The sequence below is a fragment of the Pelobates fuscus genome, chromosome 13 (genome assembly GCF_036172605.1).
Source record: "Pelobates fuscus isolate aPelFus1 chromosome 13, aPelFus1.pri, whole genome shotgun sequence".
Classification (NCBI taxonomy): domain Eukaryota; kingdom Metazoa; phylum Chordata; class Amphibia; order Anura; family Pelobatidae; genus Pelobates; species Pelobates fuscus.
In genome coordinates this window covers 46,512,789-46,534,810 of record NC_086329.1, presented here as the reverse complement: position 1 = coordinate 46,534,810, position 22,022 = coordinate 46,512,789, and the positions used below count along the sequence as shown (strand labels likewise).

Sequence of the window (22,022 nt, the reverse complement as noted above, 5' to 3'; positions counted from 1 at the left end):
TCCTTGCTGACCCCTCCTGCTCCTTGCTGACCCCTCCTGGTCTTTGCTGCTCCTTCTACTTTACCCTCCTGCTCCTTGAAAACCTTTCGACCCCTTCCTGCTTCTTGCTGCCCCTTTCTATTCCTTGCTGACCCCTCCTGCCCCTTGCAGAACCTTTCTGCTCCTTCTACTTTACCTTCCTCTATGCGGTCTCCCCTACCCCCCATCCCTCACTTACCTGCTCTGTGCTGCTCCCCTGCGGTTTCAGTCATGAGAGAGAGGCAAGGATAAACTGTCCCTAGTGTCTCAGTGGCCCCATGTCTCCCAGTGTCCCCATGTCTCTAAGTGTCCCCTAGTGTCCTAGTGACATCAGGACACTGGGAGACATGAGGACACAGACTCTAAGGGACACTGGGAGACATGGGGATACAAACACTAGGGGACACTGGGCGACATGGGGACACTGAGAGGCATGGAGACACAGGGAGACATGGGGACACTGGGCGACTTTGAGACATAGGAGACATGGCAGTGTCCCCATGTCTCCCAGCCAGTGTCCCTAGTATCTCAGTATCCCCATGTGTCCCTGGTGTCTCTCAGTGTCTGTAGTGTGCCAGTGTCCCTAGTGTCTCAGTGTTCCCTAGACTCCTAAAGTCCCCTAGTCTCCCAATGTCTCTGTGTCCCCATGTCTCCTAGTGTCTCAGTGTCCCCTAGTATAAAAGAAAAAATCTCAGGCACTCACTGTGATAGATTTAGACAGGTTTATTAGACACCGCAACATTTAGACCTGTACCCAGGTCTTTATCAAGTCTCCAATGTCCCCTGTGTATCAGGGTCCCCTATGTATCAGTGTCTCAGTGCCCCATGTCTCTCAGTGCCCATAGTGTATCTGTGCCCATAGTGTCTCTGTGTCCCCTAGTATAAAAGAAAAAAATCTCAGGCACTCACTGTGATAGCTTTAAGCAGGTTTATTGGACACCACAACATTTTGTCCTGTACCCAGGTTTTTATCAAGTCTCCAGTGTCCCCTATATATCACAGTGTCTCAGTGCCCCATGTCTCCCCGTGTCCCCTCGTGTCTGTCACCCAGTGCCCCCAAGAGTCTCAGATTTCCCAGGTCTCCCAGTGTTCCCTAGTATCTGTGTCCCCATGTCTCCCAGTGTCCCAATGTCTCTCAATGTCCCCTAGTGACATGGGGACACTGGGAGACATGAGGACACAAACACTAAGGGACTGGGAGACATAGGGACACAGACATTCCCCCTTTTTGTGTATGTTCGTCCTTTCGGCCGTTCTGGTTATGTGATTTGTGTCAGTAGCCCACCCTTTTACCGCATCTATAGACTTCCTGCTTTACTGGACACTGCTGTTAGGGGGTATGGGTTTACTTGAAAGATGAAAGCATGAGATTAGCAAAGGGTATGTGTTTTCTCATAGTTGCATCCTATGAGTTTCCCTACAGCATCATCTCCATCAGATACATGACGCTTAGGAGGTAGGACTGTTTTAGTGTTTTTGGTCAATAAGATTTTGTAATTAGGCCCATCATAATTATCAGCACCAGGCCCACTGGGCTCTTAATCCGGCCCTGGGTATGACGCATCGGCCTCCTAGCACTAGACATAGCGACCAGAGCTCCATTCTGCCAGCAAACAGAGCTGACAGGTAAAGTGAAGTTACATTTTTATTTCATTTACATTGTGTTTATGATTTTATGCATATAAGATATTACATTGTAAAACTTGTGTTAAAATGCGGTCATTTTGGGAGTCTGGAACGGACTAATCTAATTTACATGAATTCTTATGGAAAACTTTGATTCGTTTTTTGAACAAATCGGTTCTCAAACAGCCTTCTGGAACGGATTAAGTTTGAGTTCCGAGGTTCCATTGTGTATATATATATATACACGTAACTTCTTCCACGTAACTGTAGAATTGTAGGTAACAATTTGCACCCTTCAAGTAGCCAGGTGCAGTTTGTAAACCGAGAAGACCTAGACTTGAACACAGCAGAAAAATATGTTTCAGAAAATATTCAGGATACCCTTATGACAATTCCCCTCAGATGAATTTCCTTAACAAAAAAAAAAGAAGAAGATTCAGGGAAACAAATCATAAGAACCAAAAATGTGATTAAATTAGTCAAATTTCTTTATTTGGTGCAATGGACAGAAATCAGAATCCTTAATCTAAACGAACATGGTCGGCCATTTCACATTTTGTTTGTTTTGTGATTTGGCTACTAATCGGTGAATGATCACGCAATCACCCAAAATTATTAGGATGAATTGTTATTCTTAGCTAAACGAATCTCCAAGTCTACTGAGACCAATGTGCAACATTTAAGCTAAAACTATTTAATTTCCAATTCTGCTGAACTACTTTGACTTCTCTTGGTCTATTGTAAGTTTACAACTCATAATATTGTGAAAAAAAAAACACCTTAGTTTTCCCACCCATCACTCATACAACTGACCCCTTCAACCCATAGGGAGTATTTTGATTGTGATTTGGTACAGCGACTTTAAATGGCATACCACAACTGTTTTGGACTGTAACTCCCATCATGCACTTACATACTTAAACTATCATGCACCCCAACTGTTGGTGGAGGGACAAATCGCGCGTGTGTGTGTCTCTAAACAAACCATTTCATGACCATGTGAAAGATGGCTAGATCCTCACAAGTACCTGACATGCATGAAGAGGTTAAAATATTTTGTCCCAGAATCAGACCTGCCTGAAATCAATTAGTTGAACAAAAAACTTACACAAATAATAATCTCTACTCTAGGAATTGCTGTGGTTTCAAAGCAATAAACTCTTGCTGTGCTGCAGCGCCACCTGTGTCAGAGCAGGAGAACTGCAAGAAAATACTTCCATCCTAATCCACATTGCATTACTCATCAGAGAGTCTCATGTAATGTAGAAAATGCAGGACTGCAATAAAATCAGTTTAACTGTGCAGATGAGAAAAGGTATTGGCAAAAGGTAGAACAAAATAGCCAATTATTTTCCAATACAATATGTTATCTCCCTACAATCACAGTATAGTTAATAAAGTCATAAGGATATCTACAGACTAGACATTGCTCAGCTGAATAAATGATTTCTGCTTTAAACTTTGATACATTGGGCTCACACAAGGTTGAGACTGGAAAGGGAGGAGATTATTGCAGAACTTGTTTGACCAGACTGACTCATGGTGGGCTTATAGTATTTGTTTAACTAGCAATTAACTGCCTACATACATTCAATCTGGAATTCTTAGGGTTAAAATTGATCAGATTTCAGACACTGCCCTGTCCTTTATCAGACAGGTGAAATTAAAAAAAATGCTGGATAAGATAGCTTGGTAAGATAGCTACAATGTGACTGGGCTAATGAGCTCACAATCTGACAGAACTAGACTGAGCCTGTTATATTGTATTAACTTAAATCCCACATTTTGATCAGAAGATTTAGCTACTCCTATTGGCACCGTTACAGATTAATTCTGTTAGATGCAAATCAATCCTGATACTGTAATCTCTAGAAAAGGTTTTTTTTTTTTTAAATGCTGATTTGGCTTTTTAACAAGGGGTACAGATCCACTGCCAGGCCGAGGTGGCCAGCTCACAAGTTATCTACCTCAATAGCCAATAATGACTGTAACATTGTAACCAAACTGTGCGTTGTTTTAAGAATACATAAACTAAGTATATTTATGTAACATAAGCAAATAGTCTGAAAGGGTGTGTGTTTGTCCGTGAATGTGTTTATGTACATGTTTCTTTGTGCATATCTGTGTTTAGGCATGTATTTTTCTTTATGTACTGTGGGCTACATGTGGTACACATGTTTATAAGTTTCATAGTTGTGAGTTTGTTCTGTTATTCTATGTACCACATGTGCATGACTGTGTGTTTGATTTTGCTGTTCATGTGTATATGTTGTGCCTCTGCGTATTTATATATTTGTGACTAGAGCACGTATATGTGTGTGTTTCTCTCTGTTAAGCGATGTGTGTATTTTATTTATCTGTATGTTTATATACTTGTGAATTATATATGCATCTGTTTACACATCTGTGTGCATTGTGTATGCTGTGTGTCTTGTATTTGAAAATGGCATAGACGCGTGAGTGACAAGCACAGGCAACAGTGTGTGTCATTGTTGTCAGTGTTTCACTGTGACTGTGTTATATGTATGATGTGTTTGTTTTAAAAAAACATTTCCTGATGCTGTAACACAGTCATTTTTGACATTTTGTTTCTGTTCACTGTTTGTTTTCCCAAAAGAAAACAAAAACCAAACATTATTAATAGGCAAAATTATACAGCCCGACACACATACATGTTCAGTGCACCCACACATAGGCTGTGCAGCAAGGTATCACATAAATGCATATGTGTGTTTAAAGAGCCAATTTAATGAGGGACTGACTTATCGTTGGAAAAATTCCTAAAACGTAATGATCTAATTAATTACTGACATTACCTGCTCATTACTTGTCCAGAGACATACTCGGTGCTGGGTAGATGGGTGCTATGGCAGTCTAGATAATCACGTGTCTCAGTCACTGTTTACTCCTCAGCTAGCAGCCTACTTTCCAAATCTCATTACTCTGATCCAAAATCTATGGCACTTCCCACTCTAAGGCACGTAGTTCTGTACCCCAGCTATCATATTTCCCTATTCCATTTAACTCATTCTGTACCCCAGCTATCATATTTCCTTATTCCATTTAACTCATTCTGTACCCCAGCTATCAGATTTCTCTATTCCATTTAACTCATTCTGTACCCCAGCTATCATATCTCTCTATTCTATTTAACTCATTCTGTACCCCAGCTATCAGATCTCCCGATTCTATTTAACTCATTCTGTACCCCAGCTATCAGATCTCCCGATTCTATTTAACTCATTCTTTACCCCAGCTAAAATGGTCTCCTTATTCCATTTAACTCATTCTGTACCTCAGCCATCATATCTCTCTATTCCATTTAACTCATTCTGTACCTCAGCTATCAGATCTCCCGATTCTATTTAACGCATTCTTTACCCCAGCTATCAGGTCTCCCGATTCCATTTAACTCATTCTGTACCCCAGCTATCAGGTCTCCCCATTCTATTTCACCAATTCTGTATCCCAGCTATAAAGTCTTTCTATCCCTCTTAGCTGCCTCTAAAGCCCAGCTATCAAGTCTCAGCATCCTGTTTGACTCATGCTGTACCCCAGCTATCAGGTCTCCCCATTGTAATGAACTCATTCTGTACCCCAGCTATCAGGTCTCCCCATTGTATTGAACTCATTCTGTACTCCAGCTACAAAGTCTTTCTATCCCTTTTGGCTGGCTCTAAAGCCCAGCTATCAAGTCTTACCATCCTGTTTAACTCATTATGTACCCCAGCTATCAAATCTTACCATCCTGTTTAACTCATTATGTACCCCAACTATCAAGTCTTACCATCCAGTTTAACTCATTATGTACCCCAACTATCAAGTCTTACCATCCAGTTTAACTCATTATGTACCCCAGCTATCAAGTCTTACCATCCTGTTTAACTCATTATGTACCCCAGCTATCAAGTCTTACCATCCTGTTTAACTCATTATGTACCCCAGCTATCAGGTCTCCCCATCACTATGTAACTAATCTTTCCCTTACGGTATTTAAACGTTATGAAACCTCCTTTAAAACATACCTTCTCCTTTACTTCATTCTGCATTCCCTTTAATATATTCCTAACCCCGATGTACCTAACTTTTACAAGTTATCCAAGAGCCCATCCGATAAGGGTGGGGTAGAGGAAGGGTTAAAATCTAAATCTGGCACACTGTAGGTTAATCGATAGATACACTTTGTGAATTAACAAATAGTGGCCGTGTGTTAATGGTGAGACAGGTACCACATGGGTTAATCTATGGTGTGCCTATCTGCCACACTGAGCTAATATTGTGTGAGGATTTGACATGAAAAAGGTCGGTAGGCAGTTTAGCTATCTGGAGCGCTTTTTGGTTAACGGATGCTGTAACTATCTGGCTCTCTGTGGGTTAAAATACTGCGGGTTTATTAGACAATATGATTAGGCACACTGGGGGTTAAAAGGTAGAGTGACTCCCTGGCGCACTGTGGGTTAACAAAGCTTGACTCTCTCTGAAGGTATGCCACTGATAATGTAACTAGGGTCCTCTTCAACCTATTGTTCCAGTAAGTTTATTTGTAATTGTCCTTTTTATAGTTAAATCCCCCTCTCATAATATTGTAAAACGCTACAGAATCTGTTGGCGCTATATAAATGGCAAAAATAATAATAACTATTACTATATGAAATATTGTGCGCTCACAGAATGTACCTGGCAGTTGGCACCCTATGGGTTAATAGTGTCTCTCGGGCACACTATGGGGTAATAGTGTCTCTTGGGCACACCTTGGGTTACTAGAAAGTCTATGGCGCACTATGGGGTAATAGGGTGTCTCGGGCACACTATGGGTAATAGTGAGACACTGGCACTCTATTGGTTAACATTGCCTCTCTCTTTGGCACACTATGGATTGATAGTGTCTCAATCTTTGGCACACTATGGGTTAATAGTGAGTCTCTGACACACTATGGGTTAATAGTGTCTCTCTTTGGCACTTTATGGGTTAATAGTGAGTCTCTGACACACTATGAGTTAATAGTGAGTCTCTGGCACACTGGGTTAATAGCGTCTCTCTTTGGCACACTATGGGTTAATAGAGTCTCTCTTTGGCACACTATGGGTTAATACACTGTGTGACTATGGTACACTATGGGATTATAGCATCGCTTTAAGAACAGTCAGGGTAAGGAATAGTGTAAGTACTGGCATACTGTAAATTAATAGACAGTCTCATTATTACACACTGTACAGTAAGACTGATAGTCCTGATACACTATATACACATATTAATTGAGTGATTCTCTGGCACACTCTGGGTTAATACGATCCCTGTCTGGCACAGTGTTACAATGATACCCTTTTAGAACGTTGTGCGTTGTGCGCTTATCCTGGAACACTGCCTATTAGCAGTGATTACCTGGCACATCACATGTTACTAAGCAATGTGATACAATGTGAGTTAATAGAGTGACATCTAGCACAATGTGGGTTATACTGAGGCTGGCACACTATAGTATGACTGGCACAAACTGGGTTAATAGTGTGACTGGCATACACTGGGTTAATATGGTGACTGGCACATTCTTTGTTAATAGTGGGACTGGCACACACTGGGTTAATAGGGTGACTGGCACATTCTTTCTTAATAGTGTGACTGGCTCACACTGGGTTAATATTATGACTGGCACATTCTTTGTTAATAGTGTGACGGGCTCACACTGGGTTAATATTATGACTGGCGCATTCTTTGTTAATAGGTTGACTGGCAAACACTGGGTTAATATACAGTGACTATCATTACTGGTAGGTATGGAATCTGAGAGCACATTTACAGCACACAATAGTATACTATACATAGCAAATAATACTCCAACACTCCAGCATCTGAAAGTCTGAGGGCAAGAAAAAATAAAAGGTCTTGTTTTAACCCATTAGTTTCTTCATTATTGCAATCCCATTCAGCACATAGTGTCCTGCAGCCTGGCACAGTACAGGAGATCCCAGGGAGCCAAACAGTCTGTGAAGTCCTCATCTCACCCCAATTCCCTCCTGGATCCATTGAATAATCTCCGCTAGTCTTCTGCCAGCAGTGAATGAATGCAGAGAGAGGGTCCAAGGACCAGCATGAGGGTTAATTCACCTGAACACATTGTATGCATGGTAACCAGGAATTCAGCTAAGACAGGGTTGAAACCACGAGCTGGAAGAAGCTGCATGCAGAAATCAGGGAGAGGAAGAGTTAATCTCACAGAGAAGAGAGTGAACTGTTCAGCTTGCGGTAGGGAAGGGGTTAAAGAGCCGCCTGCCTGTCACTCCTAGCTGTGTGGGCGGGGCCTGCGTGGTAGGGGGCGGGGCAGTGAGTGGGAGAGAATGCATTGATCAGTGACAGCATCTCCCAGGGGTGTCAGGCACAGGGGCTGAGATTAGCACAGAGCAGACACATTACAAGGGGAGATTTGCATAGCAGTGCTGCCACTGGCTGGGATTTGGGGTAGGCTGGACCTGGGGGCTGGAGGTCTGAGTGAGGCAGGGACTCAATCTGTGCTGCAATCACTGGCAGCCAGGCACACATTAGGGACACACACCGGCTGCTCAACCTGACTGGGAGCCCTGACTTGAGGGGACATACCCTGGGCAGAGCTCAGGCATTAAACTGGAAATAGGGATTGCATAAACTCTTCTGCTGGAGACAGGGGTCCAAAGATCTTCACTGCTGGAGAGAGGGGTCCAGAGATCTGCAGCTGGAAAGTGGGGTCCAGAGATCTTCACTGTTGTTGAGCGGTGTCCACAGATCTTCACTGCTGGAGAGAGGGGTCCAGAGATCTGCAGCTGGAAAGTGGGGTCCAGAGATCTTCACTGTTGTTGAGAGGTGTCCACAGATCTTCACTGCTGGAGAAAAGGGTCTAGAGATCTTCACTGCTGGAAAGAGGGGTCCACAGATCACTGGTGAAAAGAGGAGCACAGAGCACTGCTGGAACAAGGGGTCCACATATCACTGCTGGAAGAGGGGTCCACAGATCTCCATTGCTGGAAAGAGGGGTCAAGCTCTCACTTCTGGAAGCAGGGTTCCCCCAGACCCTCAGTACCCGCGCTGTGCAGTTTTTGGGGTGCCTTTGGATTATATTGAGGCTCCCTGCTCTCAGTGGGATGTCCCACGCGTGTCCAGGGAGCTGCAGGATTCGCAGTTGGGAAGATGCTTGTCTACCTTAGTGGATCTCGCACCGCTCTGGGGACCCCCCGGGAGCAGTCACTGGAGCCTGCGGGGGACAAGGCTCTGACTCCCGGCTGCGGGGGATCGGGACAGCACGGCTCTGACCCCCATATTTTGGGATTGTGTCTATGAGAAGCAGGACCCCCCAGAAAGTTGATTTGGATTTTCTGCTGGTGCTGGGTATAATTGGAAGTGCTTGGAGATTGGAGCCTTTAACTGGGATTATGGTCAGAGGTGGAAGAGGACAGCGAGCCTTAGCCAGGTAATGCATGGGACTGGGGGGCAAAAAAACAACAACCCAAAACTATCTATACATTTATTACTGGGGGGCAATCAGGGCAAGGTAGGGGTCTGCTCAGTGTACACATCAATACATCTGATTACAGGCAGAATTCTTAAAAATCCGATTTTAGAACAGGGGAGTGTGTCAGAAAGGATGTCAGAAAGAGAGAGAGGAGACTGTCAAAGAGACTGCCAGTGATGGACAAGCTGGATCTCAGAGAAACAGGGGTATACACACATAGAGACAGGATGGGTTCCAGAAAGAGGGAGAGAAATAGAGAGACTGACAATTACAGTCTGGATGTAATAAAGAGAGAGGAGAGAATGTCAAAGAGGAGAGAATGTCAAAGAGGAGAGACTGTCAGTGACAGACTGCAGGTCGGGTAGAGAAAGAGATGGTTAGGGGCATTGGGAGAGAGAGAGGGATTCAGTGACAGCTTGTATATCAATGAATGAGGGACTGTCAGAGTGAGAGGTACTGACAGGCAGGATGTCAGTGAAAGAGACTGTCCAGGAGAGTGAGATTATCAGGCAGGATGTCAGTGAAAGAGACTGTCCAGGAGAGTAAGATTTCCAGGCTGGATTGCAGGGAAAGGAACAGACTAAGAAGCTGGATGCAAGAGACAGTTGATGAGGTTGAGACAGGCAATGACAAGTTATATGTCAGGGAAGAAGAGACAGTAAAGGAAGGATGGTCATGGAGGTAGAGACTGTCACTGATAGGTTGTATTGCAGGGAGAGAGACTGCCATTGACAAGTTGGATGTCAAGGGGAGAGAGAGCTTAAGAGAGAGATACTGTCAGTAGTAGAGAGAGAGTAAGAAATGCTGCAAATGACAGTTTGGTTGTCAGAAAGAATGACTGTCTGGGAGATACAGATTGTCAGTGATAGGGCAAGTAAGGGTTAATGTAAAAAACGAGAACTTAATGCAGCCCCAATGGAGAGCTAGCAAAATATTTGTAATTTTTGTTTTCTGTTTATCAAGCACAATACTCAGGAACGTTTAATTAAATGGAATGTTGGAAAATTGCACCAAGACCTCAGTAAAAAGTGGCCCCACAGGTCTCTGCAACATACAAACTGCTTTAACCCTCTCTGAGCCATGCTTCTAAAATGGGTGACTCCACTGCTGTGAGCAGAGGATTTACCTGTCCTGATTAATTAGATCTCTGCAGATATGTGTCACACATTCCTGTTAAATGTGACAGACAATCCAAGTCTGAGCAGATATAATTATCACTTACACTCCTAGTTCATATTGTGTGCCTATATGCTGTACACTAATTTCTACTGCACACCTACTGTGGTCACTTAATTCTACTGTACGCCAATTGCTTACTCATACTGTACACAATCTAAACCATAGATACTGTATATTTATCCTTAACCATCATTATCATATTTGTATCTGGGCGATAGACAGCATGAATTCCTTCTTGGTTCATAGATGGTCCAAGATAATTCTTCATCTTTGGACCATTTGCCTCTATCTGCAGAAAAAAATGAAGAAGTGACTGTCTGACAAAGTGTTAAATCTTGCCCCCCCAAATCACCATGTCCATTTCTAGAGTACTGCTTTGGGGTGGGTCGAGTTGCAGATTTTTAGCTTGGACATCATATGATTGGTTTGCCCAGTGAACATAAAGAATTCTCTTCTTGATTGTTTCCAGTGGAATAAAGATGTGGCTGTGCTGGGTTTAATGTGCGTATCACCTTTGTGTTTAAGACAAATTACATTTTATTTCTTTTAAATAACAAAAAATATAATATAATGGCTTGAGAACCATAAGGAAGCTTTAGCCATCATGTTGTGAAATGTTTTTAACCCTGACGTGGTCTTTCTTTTCCCTAAACTTGACCAGGCTTTTAGACACAGGGCATCTGTTTAAATCCTGGCAGGAATACAACATGGAAATAAACTTGGGGTACATACTGTATTGCTTGTCATAGCTCTCTGACCATGTAGCTGGATTAAAATTACTGGAGGCAAGGCTCTATCCAGCAAAAAAATTACCAGATCAGCTTAAAAACTCAGCGTCAGATGAATTTCATTTCTAAGCTTTTCTAAGCTATCTAACCTATAAAAAAAAACCAAAAAAAAAAACCTAAAAGATCCACAATAGAAATGCTGCCATTTAGATTCCATTAACACCTGATAGTTTGCCCTTTCTAGTCAGTATCTGAAGAGGACCTACCTCTTAACTCAGCACTAATCACAAAACGTAGTAATCTTGCATCCGAACACTTTGAATCGTGTTGAAACATAATGGCCCAATACTCTTTTTGAGTAGGTTCATCTGACTGTAATAGGGAACCTACTACCTGTGAGATATACTTGAATGGGATTTCTTTTCTCTCTTTTTTTTTTTTTTTTTTTTATTGACCAGATCTTCACCTAAAACCATATAGTCTAATTTCTTAAGATTGAGATCCATCTTGGCCAGTTTTAGCAAATTAGAGCACAAATTCAATTTTCATGGATAATGTGTTGTCCTAGAAGGAAAGTAATATTGTCTGTCTATTCATCAAATGAGAGTGTTTAGGGTAGAGTTATAGCCACTGAAGATATAAGTTAAGTGAAGGTAGAGCTGTTGGGTCTGTGGATGAGTGGTGGCTACTGTCAAGGGAGGATAAGTGGAGGTGAAGCTGTTGGTCTGTGGAAGAGTGGTTGCTACTGTTGAGGGAGGTTAAGTGGAGGTAGAGCTGTTGAGAGCTGTGGAAGAGCTGTAGCTGCTGTTGAGGGAGGATACGTGGAGGTTGAGATTTTGGGTCTCTAGACGAGTGGTGACAATGGCCCATCAAAAATTGATATTCTTGGACCCACTATGGTTGGGCGAGTTAGAGAGCAGGCCTAGAGACTAGTGGTAAGTGCTGTGTGGTGGGGATAGAGTGGTTGTTCACTGATAGTGAGGTGGCTGATGAGATGAGTTGAGTTAGTGTGTACAGGCTTGGGCAGAGTGAAGACTGTACATATGGTTAAAATAGGGTTTGGTCTGGGGCAGTGATTTGCCTGCTGAAGGGCAGCATTAGAGTTTGTTGGTCTGTAATGGGTGAGTTATGGGGGGGGGGGCGGGCCTGGAGAATAGTGGTGGCTGCTGGGTGGTACTAAAGTGTACCCTAAGAAATTATGTATTTGTGGCAATGATGTTGAAGAAGATGGTGGACCTGTGGCACACTGGTAGATACACACAATGGAAATAATGTTTCAGGTAGGTTATTTCTCTCATCACAGAGAGAATTCGTACTGGAATTATGTGAAATGAGATTTAAATGGCATTAGTTTGGGGTTGCAGATTGGGGTTTTAATGTGGTTCAAAGTGTCTAACTTCAATAAAGTAGAGACAGGATCCTAAAAATGAGTGAAAATAGCGTTTGGGTCTCTCGTCTTCAGATGGCTATATTTAGTTTTGTCTAAAAGGATATAATCAGCTTTTTAGAAGGTTCAGCTACTTAGAAATAGAAAAAAAAACATCTTTGAAAATATCTTACTTAACTACAGAAATCTGAAAACAAAAACATTTTTTTAGGACCATTTATATGTACGACTTTATTATTATTTTGCAGTAAAATTGCCTTGTAAAACACCCCACCTTAATAATCTGTAGTACACATTTCTTGTAAAAGAAAAAAAAAAAACCTCAAAAACCCTTCTCTTGGTAAGGATTTGATTCAAATTCAGTACATTGCTGACCTCTATCTGCAAGAACTGCAAGCCATTGTACTGCAGTGAAACAAGCAGCTTTCAGACTCACGGTTCTCGCCTTAGTAAAAAAGAAATAAATAAATAAAAAGATTTATCTGTCCTTAAATCCCGTACAAATTGCACATTCAGTATCAAGCACTGAGCTGAGCAAACACTGTCTGCAAGAGCCAAACTGAATGTTACATTTCTAAACCACACAAGGCAGGCCGATTTACCACCACCATTTTAAGGACACAATTTTTAAGATTGAAATGCACCTACCACCAACTTTGATCTTTGTACAGATCACCCAGTAGCTAATTTTGAGCAAAACTTTCCTTCTTAATCCAGAACATTTCCTTCGTTATCTCTTAAATCTTCCTGCATTTTTATGTACCCATCGAAATATAAATTGTTACGAATGTCATCATTTCACGTTCGGTTACTGGAAGAAAAGTGGATTTAATAGCTAAATATGCTGAACACAGCTATTGCAAATGCAGATCAGGGAAGAAACAGCAAACTTGTTATTTTTATGCTGTACTGAACATGGTACAATATTCCAAGTTTGACATCTCGAATTGTTTGCTGCCAATCAAGCAGTAAGTTGTCTATACAGATGTCTCCTTGCTTGTGACATGGACATACTTCTGCTTTTAATTTCCATTAGGTAAGACTCTATTTATAAATGTATATATATTTTTTCTAACGTGCAAATCTGAATCACGCCTTAATTTCTCCCTATCCCCTTCCCATATATAGTTCATCATCAACGGTATACTATGCTCATTTGAAAGCACCAGAAAAGGTTTATTACCAAAGTAATGTGGTTATATAACAACAGAATTGCAATTTTAGGCCAGAGCTTTTAAAAAGAACTGTAGGAGAATTTTGCAGTCCTGGCTATTTTAGCCAAAGTTTTGCAGTTACTTTGTTAATACAAGACTATTCTTCAATAATGGATTTATGTCTCATAAGATTTGTGCCCTGTTTTGCTGTCAAGTAAGGGACGCATGAAGTCACCAACGGTGACTGGTATCTCTTACATTTCGAAAAATTACAAACTGGGCATTCAAGGAAACTGTGTAAAAGCAATAATTACAGCACTCAGAATGGAAAACGTACCCTTATTTACATGGAAATTGTATTTTCGACCCATTTAATATAAGTGCATGTTGTTTTTAAATGTAAGTGTTTATGGAGTGAAAGGTCGAGTCAGATGCATAAAGTGTTGCTTTTGCTGGAGACGCACACTTTTATTAATTGTATTTCAAGCGTCGCATGCAAATTACAGAAAAACACAACTCTAATGCAAATACTAGGCTTTTCAAACAGCAGGAGAACCGGGCGTCTGTGTTGACTGACATTGCTATTTGGAGATTTTAATATGAGCAATTCATGTAGCTCACGTATTGCTCTCTCAGACCTATTTATCATGCTGTGCATTAAATTCTTCTCAGTCATATAACTGTCTTTTCCAAGGATGGAGTAAATACATTTTTTGTTCTGTTCCTCCGGATTGTAAGTTGATTTAGGTAGCACACAGCAAAAAAAATAAAAACAAAATAAAAAACAATATATATATATATTTCTTTACAAAACCAACTATTATTTTGTGAACTTCCATAACATATAAATATTTCAATTATCTGATAAACCACCCCACCCCCCCAGCTTGTCCTATGGTGGACAGTGAGAAAATTTAAATTGTTATTTTGCTAAATATTTTTACATGGAAAAGTAAAATATTCAATTGTTACATTTTGTTTAAGGATACAGAACAAACAATATTGTTTTGCTGGAAAAAGTTATTAAGAGGCTGAAAGGACCTATTCTACTAACTAGACAATATTTTTGCTCATCACTGCTCAAAATGAAGGCTCTCTCAATTAATTAATCGTACTGCCTGGAAAAAAAAAATTCAAATGTGGGACTTGTTTTTTTACATTGACTTCTAGAAATTTAACTTTAGCCACTGTGCAGCAATTTGCTACAATATATAGCTTGAGTTGGCTGAATTTCATTGCAGTTGTAAACCTTGTATGCTGCAAACGAGCTGTGTATACTGCGTTATGTTGTAGGAGACATTTTCTTATTGCAAACAAATGACGAAGGTATATAAAGCATGCAGTTATGCAAATTATTTGATCATAAAAAGCGCGTAAGAGGCTGTAGAAAAGATTATTTGTTTAATCTGCCATCATATGTATTCTTTGAATAAAGACTGACAATTCAGTCTATTTTACTTAACTTTTAATTCTTCTGTTATTCTGACTGTGGGTGGGGGGGGGGAGGGGGAGGAATAAAGGTTCATAGTCTGTGGCTTGGCTTAATGAGAGTTGCAGTCCAGAAAGATGGAGTAACTTGAATATTGCTCACCTTAGCACAGACTTTAGATGTCAACAGCTCAGTACAACAATCGAATAGGGAATATCCAGAAATAGGCCTTAAAGCTGCAACATTGGTTCTGATTGGTTTCTCTATAAACGTGAATATTATACAAATTTAACCCAATAACTACCAGTAATAAATCCATGCTAAAAGGAGTTTATTCCAAACGTACATCCCCCTTGTTTAACTACAGAAAGGCTCTATAGATACACAAATGATAATTTTGTAGGACTATCCAGACTTTTTTGGGAATATTTCTGAAATTTCCATCAATCTTTGCCAGCATCTTAGATGCAGCCTAGATACATTGAATGGAATGCTAGTTTCCCCCATAAAGGTCGCAAAATGCAGTGGACACTACTCTTTGCACAGTACTAAAAATGCACAGGAAGCAGGTTAAAGGTACAAGTTAACTCAAGGGGTTTAAACCCCCAGAGCTGACAATCTAAATATCATCTTAAGTCATTTTATTTGACAAATGAGAAATTGGACCCAAACTCCTGTTAAAGTACTACAGAAATGTAGCTTAATAAATTCACACTTTTCACTCCCCACACCCATTGGACATAAATCTACACACGCTGTTAGATTTAAAAAATAATATAGAACGTTTTTAAAACTATTTCTGGCCCTTGTATACTTTAAATCTAGTTTTCACTCTGATATGGGCCATCCAGTTTGATTTGATTGGGCCATCCAGTAAATCCTGAATTTGACTCAGACTCTTTTGCCATCAAAATACACATACCAGTTATCTAACTATCTTCCAGGTCAAAATTAGTAATATTTACCTAGAAAAGCCAGCCATTTCAATACTCTTCACTATAGCACATTATACTGACAGCGTTATTCAATAAAGTGAAATTTAAATGTAAGGTCAAAATAGTCGACCTGGAACAATTCTCTAAGCCAGCTCTGCTTTCAGTTCTGCTACTTTGGCCTTAAATTTAAAATCCACTTTGAATTCTCAATTTAGCAAATAACCCTGATAATCAGCTACAATGTCTGGTACCCTATTCTACTTAATAACTTGGAGGTGTAGTACATTGATAAGTTACTGTGCTATTTATTTAAAACGGATTACATTTTTTTAACCTAGCATATTTTCAGGTTAGTTTGAGAATAAAATCGAGCATACTGCTCGGAACTATTATTTGTCATTGTTCTAGTGTTTCGCATACGCTGTAGAAATTGCATTCTTGTGCCAATAGAGAATATCTCCGCTCTCTACATAAGGTGTTATTCTGTTATTCAATAGATCACTTGAAATCTTTGTGTTCCAGCTGAAAATCAGCTAAAGATGACAATTTATTCTGAATAAACCATTATTGTACCCTGGCTTCGGATGTAATTACTGAGCAGTCTAATGGAGTGAAATTATTCCTGCATACTGAGAGAGATCTGGCCTTTTAATGAAAAGTGTATCCTACACATTTTTCTTTTTAACATACATAAGAAAGGGAAAGTTTAAAAAAAAAAAAAAAAAAAAAAGAGAAAACATCCCTGCTATTTGTAAATTATAGACATTTAAATAGATCCTTTTGTTTAAACATATGTCTGTGGGTTGGGTTTTAGGATATGTATCTGATTTGCTTCTGAGCAATAAATGGAAAGGAATTCTACGATTTATTTGAAACTGTTGGAGAAAATACTCTGCTTGTCGGTGCTGCAGAGGAGTTTGATGTAGCAGAGGTGTGCGCGAAGTAGCGTATTGTGCCGCAGGGCCTGGCAAACGCAAGAGGCATATCTAGTTTAAATTATCTTCGGTCCTGAGCATCATTAATGGAAAATAAAGCTGCACTGTACTGCATTACTAAAACAAATAAACCATGAGTGTGCTGGTAATTTAAAGCTGGCAGTCTGTAGATTGTGTTGACGCTCAGAACGTTTTATAAGATCTATGATTTTTATTTTTTTTCTAAGTAACGTCCCCAGAGACGTACATAGGGCAAGGTGGGACTGAGCGAAGATTGCAGGGATTACAAAAGTCAAAGCACAGTTGCTTGGGAGAACAGCCAAAAACATTGTACACTCTTTCTTCTATTTTTAGACTTCATACACCAAAATTAGACTGTAAGCCTCTTAGGTCAAAGTCTTGAAATGTCTGCATTACCTTAGCATAGGGAGTACGGATTCCTAAACTGCTTATTAACTCATTCAGTGGCATGTGAGATTAATAACAGTGTGGTCCTGGTGGGATGATAAAACTTTGCAAACCTCAAGTTCTCAAACAGTTAAACAACCAAAGACCCCCTTTGTGTCTACAAAACTATTGCATGGCTCACTATCCCCCCCTGCGGGTGAAATCTTTGTTTCTCATATATTTTTTATTATTTTGTTTCCTCTTGGAATATTAATGTGCAAGTGTTTCACACTTTTAAATCTTTTTTCATGTGCATGAATGTGATGGAGAATTTTATATTCTTGACAGTAAAATAATTTCCTATGGAAACACACATTAATTAACTGAATCAAATTAACCTGATCACCATAACACAATTGTTCATTGGATGTACTCGTTCTTAGATGCTGTTGTACATTAAAATATTTGTTGAAATTATTTTAATACATTTCAGGATAAACATAAAAAAATGTAAATGCATTGCTTACTTATCAACTGAATTTGTTTCAGAATATAAGCTACAGTACAGTTCAATGTTGTGAGAAAAAAAAATTCTTAAAGAAAAAAAAAAAAAAAACTTGAAATCTTTAAAGGTCTTGCTCTATATTTAATGCCAGCAACATATCAGTGAATTGGGGCATTAAACACTGAGCTAATTATATAAACAGTTATTTCATTAACAAATTGCACATTGCATAATATAGGAAGCAGATAAAGGTTTAGCCTGAGAGACAGAGAGAATCAAGTAGCTAGTGAACTTGCAATCAAACATGATGATTGCATACCTCGCTAGCTGAGCATCATGGGAAATGTAGTTCTTGAAGACCTGCAATGTAAAAGTTGTCTCTTCTTTAGCTTGAATTATGGCTAAAGACATGGGCCCACACATGGCAAGAATTTAGAACAATGCACAACGAAAAGCATTAGTACTTGATATATGGAGTAGTGTTTCAGTAGACATAAAAATACAGAAAATCAGTTTTGTTTTGTTTTGTGTTTTTTGTTAGTTTTTTTAAAGATAGTTACATGGTTAAAGCATCATTGTAATATCATTTCTAACAGAATAAAAAAAATTGAAGCCACCATAAAAATAATGCATTTGATATAATAGACTTACCTCTCTTGCAATGAAGGTTTTTGCTGATTTCCCACCTATGGAAACAGAGAAGAAATGTTGTATATTTTGATAAGTTGTAGATGGCTTTTGAATTATTTACCAGTATTTTATGTTTTACTGCTGCAAGCGAAGCTTGCATCTAATTCTGAATAAACACGCGTACCCAACGGCTATGCTACAGGGAAAAAACTTAGAATGGAATGTCGAACAGTTCTGATGCTAGCAGCCACAGAGTATTTCAAAATATTCTCTTCTAATTTCTCTTAAAAGTTCTCTTTTAATTTCCTACAGACCCCAAAAGGTCCATTTAATCACGCAACTTGGTTTGCTTTATATTGTCTTTCATTGGCTGTTTGTATTATTGACAGCTAAATAAAGTTTTACTAAATAATTTGTAGATGCCTGAGAGCAGCTGGTGGGAGACATTTTCCTGTGCATCCTTCACTTCCTGTTGCTGTACTTTACGGGGTCTTCCGCACAGGAAGTGCTCTTAAGAGAGTGTGTAAAACAAGCATGGCACCTCCCCAGTCAGACAAAATCCTGCCACTTTTAAAACGAGATTCTATCAAGTAATGTTAAGATTTGCACATCTCCCAGGGATATTCACTAAACTGAAATATAACTCCGGAATTAGAAATTTTAGGCAGAATAACGAAACTGGAAAATTTCTCCTACTTGCCAATTGTGACTTAAACATGGTTAGTTAGTTTAACAGGTACTTGCAGCCCCGCAACAGGCACAATCTCGGGAGTCCTATCCCACCGTCACGATTTAGTTCCATTATATTCTTCAGTGTCACTAGTGATGTGAGAAGCATCAATGGCATTGCCCCTCTCAGGCTCGCCTCCCATCCAGATATGTATACCTCCCAATGTTAGGAGGTATGTAGTTAGGACTGACAAACTAACCTACACAGTTGTGGGGAATTTAAAGAAAATTGTACATTTTAAGCAAAATAGCTAAGCTGAAATTATAGCTGGGCTTGGAGATTTTTTGGGGGGCTATTTTGGCCCAAAATATGAAATTCACCTTGAGTTACGGACAATATAATAAAATAAACCTAAGAGTTACTTACAGATTCACAGTCCTTCATTTCATTACAAATGATTGGTCAAAACGATGGTACTTCAATGTTCTAATGGTTTGTAGATCATCTGATAACGTTCAATACTATATGGTTGGAGTCATGTACTGACTTGCAGTGTGGTATTGCGCTTACTCTGGGCTTGAACAGTATTTGTAGAATTCTCAAACCATTTTTTTAAATTTTAGAATAGCCTAATAATCCCATTTGTTATTTAAGAATAAAGCAGTACAACCACAGAGGCCCAAGTGGTACATGCATATTTCTTTATAAAACTCTCAATTATTTAAGCAAGTCGTTAAAATATTCCTATTCATCTTTTTTCTTTCTCAACACAGAGACTAAAAAGAGTTAACCTAGAAATATTATTTTTTATTAGTGGGTTTTGCTGTGAGTGTCACATAATGCATTTACAAGATGGCTAATTAGGGGCCACAGGGATGTTTTGTAGAAACGCATACGTACGTATGTATGTATGTATGTGTGCATGCGTGTGTATTTGTGTTTTGCTAAAGAGGCATGATATTTTACGCCGTGCGTAGCAACTCTTCTGACTCGTGCTGTGTGCAATAAACATTCCTTCGTGTTTCCTATGTTTGGGTAGAAGCAGGGAATGCCTCTGTGTTGATCCCCCCTGTTGTGATGGCAGTAACTCTTGGATATATACATGCAAATTTGTCTTGTGGCTACAATAAAATAATTTAATTTGATGTTGTAGGGGGAAGACAGAGGGCAACAAGTGAGTGAGCAAATACGTTGCAGAAGGGGTTTAAATACTTTGCAGAAATGGTTGTGTATGCCTAGTATAGCATTCTAGTGCAAACAGTAGATGTCACAGTAAAGGAAGTGAAAAATGCTTAGGATGTTTATAACACGAACAGAAATCCAAATCAGAGTGTTCATAGTGGGCAAACTAGGTTGGGCAAATGGCTCTTTAAGGGACACTCCAGACCCCTAAAGCACTTTAGCTTGCTGAAAAGCTTTATGTGTGAAGAGTGTGTCTTTTTTTTTTTTTTTCCATTTTGGAAAAAGGGCAGATTTCTATAGAAATTGACACTTTTATAAATTATACTGGTTACCTCCCCATGGCTTTTCAAGCAGACAAATGTCCGGTTACTTCCTGGTTTGGTTAGCTTATTTGCATTGAACTCAAGAGGCAGCAATTGCCCAGAGCACCTGCCTTGCAAAGACTTCTCATTGAGAAGTATTGGGAAGTCTGTGATTGGACAGCCATAGAAAGCCTGGGCGGGGTTAGAGGAGGGCTTGCCAAGGCGGCAGACAAGAGATGTGCTGTTTTTGCAAGTTGCTTTTAGATATATCTCCAACGATAAAACACATAATTGAATGCATTAACATTTTTTATTGGGTGTATATCTACTAACCAGTGATTTATATATATTTTGGATTTGGGCAGTGGAGTGTCCTTTTCAGGCCTTGTTTCCCATTTTACGAAAGTAGTGCTTTCTGTGTCGTGAGATAACCTCCGAAATGATTGTCAATCTACATTCTAAAGGAATTCCGCAGATCCAGTAATCTCAAACTATAGAAAAGCAAAATCCTCAAGTCCTTCACACTCCACAGAGACGTTGGACGATTCCTAAGCTGCTGTGTGTCTACAGATGAAGGAAACAGATGTGTTGGGAATTTTATGCTTCTGGTTTTCAGAAGTTGTAAAACGCTGTCTGTTTGGTGGATTCTCTGAGACATAAACGCAGACAGAGTAACACAAAGTCTGTTATCAGTTTGTATAATAAAATTCGCAGGCATCGTTTAACTTTAAATGAGGCACTGTAGTTACTGATCATGCTCTGGCCTATTATTACTAGAAATCCCGGGGCAGCCTCTCCAGGCCCAGCAGTAGAACAATCAAGTGAATGAGATTGTTTTATCTTAATAGTACAATTACCGTTATTTTTATGAGTTTTAAGGCATCTATTCGCTAAACAGCTAGTTGTAATGAATAAATAAAATAAAAATAAGTGGCTCACAAAAAGTAAAGTTAAATATTCCATACTTGACGCTCCACTCTTCAAAACAGAACTTTAGAATAACCCCCTTTTTTTTCCCCATCTTATTTTGTAACCCTTTTCATTCCAGTAGTGATTTATATATACATTTTATTATTATTATTATTATTATTCCTAATGCATTAGTTTTACCATTCCCATTTACTGCCTGACAGTTGTTCGTTGCCAGTAAATGAGATGATCTCTCTCCCTTCCCACAAAACAACTTTTTTTTTTTAAGCGAGTTATAACGTTTGAAAATAATTTCTAAGAAACTAATTTGTTAAATTGCAATATAACGCGGCTGTACCTTGACTACATATGTAACAAAATAGTACTGCGAGAAAAACAACAGTATGACAGCATCACTGCAAAAATACAAGAGTTTTATAACAATGTTAACGCAAAGATACATTTTAAAATAGCTGTAAAAACACATATTTTAAAATCATTTATTGCATTACGTTTCATCACCAAACTTGAGTTCTCTGTAGTGGTTGAAAACTCACAAATAGGC

General features: G+C 39.5%; 1 protein-coding gene across 1 annotated transcript in view; it reads left to right on the top strand.

The window, feature by feature from the left end:
- The first annotated feature begins 8,067 nt into the window (after window positions 1–8,067).
- FLRT2 (fibronectin leucine rich transmembrane protein 2) overlaps window positions 8,068–22,022 on the top strand; it is a 62,681-nt gene continuing 48,726 nt past the window's right edge. The window contains exon 1 of the mRNA XM_063440193.1: window positions 8,068–9,083. The gene's annotated coding sequence lies outside the window, so the exon portion shown is untranslated. The remainder of the gene's footprint in view (window positions 9,084–22,022) is intronic.